The sequence below is a fragment of the Antedon mediterranea genome, chromosome 1 (genome assembly GCF_964355755.1).
Source record: "Antedon mediterranea chromosome 1, ecAntMedi1.1, whole genome shotgun sequence".
Taxonomy (NCBI): domain Eukaryota; kingdom Metazoa; phylum Echinodermata; class Crinoidea; order Comatulida; family Antedonidae; genus Antedon; species Antedon mediterranea.
Genome location: NC_092670.1, coordinates 11025218 through 11032209, shown reverse-complemented (window position 1 = coordinate 11032209; position 6992 = coordinate 11025218). Strand labels below are relative to the sequence as shown.

The following is a 6992-nucleotide window of genomic DNA, read 5'->3' as shown; positions in this document are numbered from 1 at the left end:
GGACAGAAGATGCACGTATAAATGTAGTTGTTCAACAAACTTTGGTTTAATGAAAATGTTCGCGTAGCGTAACTACGTGCGATTTCCTGAAATTCTTAAATTGACTGTAAATTCAAAACTAACAGCCTTTTTCAAATGAAACTTGGACACACGGATGCTTCATGTCAAGGGAATCTTCCTGTATCATCAGCAACATTTTGAACATTGGTATTTTCATGCGTATGCGAGCTTTGAAAGTTGAAAATGCTCAAAATCAATTTCTAATCAACTTTCTACACGTTTCAGGACATTTTAAGCAGTTCACATTTTATAAACAATTTCGTGTTGCACGCACGCTTTTGCGTACTTCACTCGTACGCAGCTTAGACAGACCGTTTTTGTACGCGATTGTTGTTCTGTATACCTTTTATGATAAGTACTTTTAATTTTTGAGGAATTATGAATGTAAAATATTGACACACACGCACGTTAAACTTTAAAAATCGTGCACCTAAAATAGTTAATTTTATGCAAATTTGTGTAAAAATATGCCTATTTTGAATCGATTATAGCTCTCCGGGATGCCTGGTGAGCCCCTTATTTTTAGTTGTAGATCTGTTTTCATGTGAAATTTAGACCGTAAGTATGTTATGACGTCATCATATGGCCATCTAATTTTAAAAATTGGATTTTTATCTCTTTCGGCACAGTTTGTCAAATTCAATCAATTTTCTTCCAATTTATTATTTATTAACATTCTCCTTCAGACACATGAACTTTTTAATTTGAAAATATCATCATATTATTCAAACAATGAAATAAAAGTGGGTGGTGTAAAATAAAAAGTAACCGTCAACTAAACCGTTTACAATGCCAACACAGTCAACTGTTGACGCTTGTTGAACGATTTTTATCGATGCTATGCTGTTTTTATAATTGTTGTGGTGCAGCTTACTATAGGCTAAGCCTAATAAATATCATCTGTATGTTACGATGCGTTGCACGATAGCCAAACTCGTCACCGTGAGTCTTGTACAACATATACAATCAATGTAATCACAATGGCCGTTTGGAGGCTGATTCTTATATAGCACATCAAGTTCTACAGAAGTTATCATTGGTAGGTGGTCACACATACTATCCAAGAAGGAATTAAGAATCTGACAGCCTTTTACTTTACTCCGAGAGAAATCGTTAACTTGATCAATATAACTTTTGTTACGCCCTTTAAAATATGTGAAATCACAGGGTTGTTTATTATATGCCAAGTTACAAACTGAAAACTTGTTGTCAATAAAAGAAAATCATATAAAAGAAAACTATTTGTATCATAGGGATGAGTATTATACCAATTATTAACTTATAGTATTATTTTGATGAAGGAAGGCATTAAAAAACCGATCATAAGTGGGCTGGACTCGCACTCATCGATAGTGCATTAAAAGGGAGCGTACTGTATCTGGGCAGCCAATCCATCGAAGTGAGGTGGATATATGCCTATGATAGTTAGGATTATCTTGCAGTTATTAATAATTTGAATAGCACTGAGCCCCTCAATCTCTAGATTGATATTTTTAAATACAATATTAGGCGTTAATTTACAGATGAATCTCATGCCCCCATAGGGACGTCCGAGATTCGTTCCTTCCGGATCGATACTGGGTTTTAAGCCAGTGTTCACAATTTGTCTCATCTACAAGGTTGCTGATGGAGTGCAAAGCACTTTTTAACCAATAGCAGTTCAACAATAAAACATTAAAAACATCTTTTGTATTATTCATTTTATCTTCATTCATTTTTTAGATGTTTTTATATGAATGGTTTTATGCTATATTTGTTTTTATTGTGTTTTCTTTGTTATTATGACGAGCAATGAATTTCCTTTTTGAGGATCAATAAAAGTTATCTTATCTCATCTTATCATTGAAAAAGACAACTAAAAACAACTAAAATACATTTCAAGTTAAAATTCAATCAAAAATTAGTACTAATGTAAGTACTAATTTCGGGGTGAAAGATAATAATTAAAATTATTATCTTTCACCCCGAAATTTCTTCTACTAGATGAATAAACCAGTCTGTATTTAGGAATATATAGTTATTTATTGAATATACAAAATCCAAGAAAAAATAAAATAAGTCAAATTTAAGTAAGTTATAAAGAAGACACAAACAGTATGATGAACTAACAAAATCACCACAAAACATTAATCTTAAACGTCAATATAACAAGGTAAAATCGGAATGTGAAACGCTTTACGAGCACGTAGTTAGAGGCATTCATATAAGATCTCTTGAAAAGTGGTGCGAAAAATGTGAAAGGTCATCAAAATACTTGTTGAATCTAGAAAAAATGAGAGGTATAAAAAAACTCAAACTCTGACATTTTAAACATGCAGGTCAGTTTCTTTTCTGAACTATATAGATCTGAAAACGACACACTTACAGAAAATTTAGGATCATTTCTAGATGGCATTACTTTACCGAAACTAGATAAAAATGTATGTGAAGGTATATCTATGAGGAATGTTTAAATGCACTAAAAATGATTGAAAATAATAAAAGCTCTGGGTATGATGGGCTCTCACCTGAATTTATAAAAGATTCTGGGTTAACGTAGGACAACTAGTAGTGAATGCATTTAATGATCATACAAATTTAGTGAATTAACAAAATCTCAAAATAAAGGTGTCATAACGCTATACAAATAGTCATAGTCATAGTCATATAGTCATAGTCATATATACTTTATTGTCCATTTAAAAAACAGAAATGTGATTTGAAAACTGGCAAAATACAAAAATATAAATATAAAATACTATTTACAAAACACACACAAAAAGTTACAAGGCTAAAAATTGTTAAAATTAGATAAATATTATTATTATTTAATTATATTATATGATTTATTATTATATTGCACTAACGATGATTTAAAGTTTATATAAAAGCATTAAAAATACATGCGTGAGCTGTAAAAATAAACAAAAGCGGTTACGTTTTATCTTTGTACTCTGGAGTTATATAAGTGTAAAGCATTAGGTACAAACGAGCACCTAAACCGTTTTGTTTTGGTATTAAGTGCACGTAGTCTTATGCCAGAATTCATGAGGGCAAAATGTTTGTGAAGAGGATGTGTTTCATCATCAATGGTAATTTTTCCTTTTTTTTTTTTACTGTAGCGGGGAAAGATTTACCCCGCCACTCACTAGATAATTGGCGTCCTATTAGGAGTCATTTAAACATAGACTATAACATTCTAACCAAATGCTTAGCAGCGAGACTAAAAAAAGTTATTCCATTATTAGTTATGATCAAAGCGTTTTTGTTAAAGAAAGAAATATACACTAAAATATAAGACTAATTGAAGATATCTTGTCTTTAAAAAGGCATTTGACTCGATTAATAGATATAATTACAATAATGATAATGTATAATAAAGCAGGTCTTTTATTAACCAAATGTTTTCATACTTTATGATTTTTTTTGCATTGTGCAGGATGGTCCTGCATTTCAAAGCAATCTTTGAAACATGCATTGTGCACAAACACATGTATATAATTACACATTTGTCATGCATCATGATCATATCTTAAATTGTTTGTAACTACTGTGGAGTTGCTTTGCGTCAGGGTGTTAAGTAATTGGTCAGATGTTTTGCCCTACTACAGTATGACATAATTTGTACTTTAAGTACATTGAGAATACTTCGACAAGTAATTCTGTGGTGGAACTCGAACTTACGACCGACCAGATCACTAACCTGGCGTTCATACCTCTACACATCTTAAGTGAAGTACAATACTATCTTATTCATTAAGTACTATCTATGGTCATTACCAGGTATTACAAAGAAGAGAAGATGGATTGGTCGATTTCTACCGTAATTGGGCAGAATACAAAGAGGGTTTTGGAAATGTGAACTCAGAGTTCTGGCTTGGTAATGAACAGATACACCGTATAACATTTGATGGCAGTTTTGAGCTTCTAATAGAGATGACTGACCACTTGGATGAAATGAAGATCGCAAAATATTCTCACTTTCGTGTTGGTACTGAGGACTCTAACTATACTTTGAAAATCAGTGGATACAATGGAACTGCAGGTTAGTATAAAAATAATGTTAGAATTACGACTGATTAAACACAGCTAAATGATAAGGAAATTGACTACTGGGAAAGAACTTGAGACATGTACTGTACCTAAGCAGCGGTGGCGTCAGGGTCTAAAGTCAGGGCTAAAGTCACAAGACACAGCAGCGTTCCAGCATAATTTGAGGTTGTCTTTCCATTAAATTTAGCTTAAAGAAATTAGACAAACATTAAAAAAAAAGCTTCTAAACATCTGAAAAGTAGAACAAAACAATTCTAATAATGATATTGACGTGAACCTCATGAAAAAATAATTCTAAGCCTTTGTGAAATAGCCCCATAATTTCACTAGTTATGTCATAATTAGACCACAATATTTAAAAGTTTAAACAACAAATAATAATCATTTGATACTTTTTGATTATCAATTGATGTCGCATCTCAAATATAATGTAAAGCCCAAAGGTGATCACCTTGAATGCAAAGTACTCTGTAAACTGTCTATGAAGTACATTTTTGGTATGGACCTCCCACTTCGCAATTCCTTCTTACAGGCCTGAAACGAATCTAACTATATTTAAATGTGCAAATGCACACACAGTACAACAATAGATCATGTTAAAATTATTAAACTGCATTTACTGCAGTTACTACATTTACTGATTTTAGTTTGTTTTAATGTAGTAGGCAATTATGAGGCAGTCAATGCAACAGTATGTGTATGATTAATGTAGTAGGCATTTATGAGGCAGTCAATGCAACAGTATGTGTATGATTAATGTAGTAGGCATTTATGAGGCAGTCAATGCAACAGTATGTGTATGATTAATGTAGTAGGCATTTATGAGGCAGTCAATGCAACAGTATGTGTATGATTAATGTAGTAGGCATTTATGAGGCAGTCAATGCAACAGTATGTGTTTGATTAATGTAGTAGGCATTTATGAGGCAGTCAATGCAACAGTATATGTGTATGATTAATGTAGTAGACATTTATGAGGCAGTCAATGCAACAGTATGTGTAAGATTAATGTAGTAGGCATTTATGAGGCAGTCAATGCAACAGTATGTGTATGATTAATGTAGTAGGCATTTATGAGGCAGTCAATGCAACAGTATGTGTATGATTAATGTCGTAGGCATTTATGAGGCAGTCAATGCAACAGTATATGTATGATTAATGTAGTAGGCATTTATGAGGCAGTCAATGCAACAGTATGTGTATGATTAATGTAGTAGGCATTTATGAGGCAGTCAATGCAACAGTATGTGTATGATTAATGTAGTAGGCATTTATGAGACAGTCAATGCAACAGTATGTGTATGATTAATGTAGTAGGCATTTATGAGGCAGTCAATGCAACAGTATGTGTATGATTAATATCCAAACAAGCATTCTAAATAATTGCACAAACAGGTTCGTAGAGTGAACAAAATATAATTACTACCAGTAACTACAGAATTGAGGCATGGCATCACAAAATCGGCGTAGTGTAAACAAATTTTAAGATATTTATAGGCTATATTTGTAAACTATGTTTAATAAGCTTTAAAATGAGGCGTTGTTTATTAAAATTGGTTTATTAAATCACTTCATATTTATCCATAAAAAAGAAATCAATAATACAACGGCAGCCAAAAGGCTGAAAAGTAAGATTTTGCAATAATTGATAAAAATAATACAGTATATAAATTTGTATAAATAGTAAAAAAAAAAAAAAAACAAATTAATGAAAACATACGAGTCACTATTTATAGCTTAGGAAATCTTCATTTTGAGAAAATCAACAATAAAGTAGCGACTACGATTAGCTCGGCCTGGCCTAGCCCACCGATCAACGCGGCAAAACTTTTTGTCAAAACTCACTATTTATTATCTCTTCAATAACGGCTAACTAGTCGAAAATATATCACTGTGTGGTACATTATATTATATTTTTTGTTATTTAAAAAATACATATGGATAAAAATAACGATTAAATTCCTTACTAAATGTTGCAACGTTCAACGCATTCATAACCTGTTCTAATTCAATAGGATTTATAGTCAGTGGTCCCTAAACAAGGAGCCAATGATATTCAAAATCCGGCTCTATGGCTTTGTATATTCATGCCAAATCCCAGCTCAATACTACAACGAATAAGGGAGGAGTAGTACTTTATTAATCGCACTTTTTACTTATCATATAACTTTGGCTTTCTTCAATATTAAAATGCATTGCTTTTAAAGTATAATAACTCTGACAAAAAAAAAATAAAATAAAGAATATATGATATATAAGAATAGTTTATAAATTTGTGTTTTATTTTCCCTTTTATATCAAATATCTTTTATTTTATTTGTAATATAAAGAAAAACAAATATTTAAAAATGAATTTTAATTTAAAGATGTATGAAGTAAACTAAAGATGATTTAAGATTTTGTTTGTTTAGGTGATCCTTTGACATCACGCCACAATGGTCAACAATTTTCAACGTCTGATAGAGACAATGATAAGAGAAGCGGTAGCGGGATCGGTACTAACTGTGCTGAGTATAACCAAGGTGTTTGGTGGTACAATAGTTGTCATCATTCAAACCTGAATGGGCTTTACCTTACACCAGGTACAGAGGGTTTGACAGGCACCAGCTGGTGGAATTTCCATAGTAGGTACTACAGTCTCAAGAAGACAGTGATGATGGTTAAAAGAGCCCCATAAAAGAATGTTCATGATTCAGACCTGAATGGGCTTTATCTTACACCAGGTACAGCTCTATGGCATCAACTGGGATCGCTATTTTGATCTTTTAAGACAACAGTGATGATGGTTAAAAGAGCCCCATAAGAGAATGTTCATGATTCAGACCTGAATGGGCTTTATCTTACACCAGGTACAGCTCAATGGCATCAACTGGGATCGCTATTTTGATCTTTTAAGACAA

At 32.2% G+C, this 6992-nt stretch overlaps 1 pseudogene; it reads left to right on the top strand.

Annotated features, from left to right (window-relative positions):
• Positions 1-2478: 2478 nt before the first annotated feature.
• Positions 2479-6769, top strand: LOC140041437 (angiopoietin-related protein 2 pseudogene; annotated as a pseudogene).
• Positions 6770-6992: the final 223 nt, after the last annotated feature.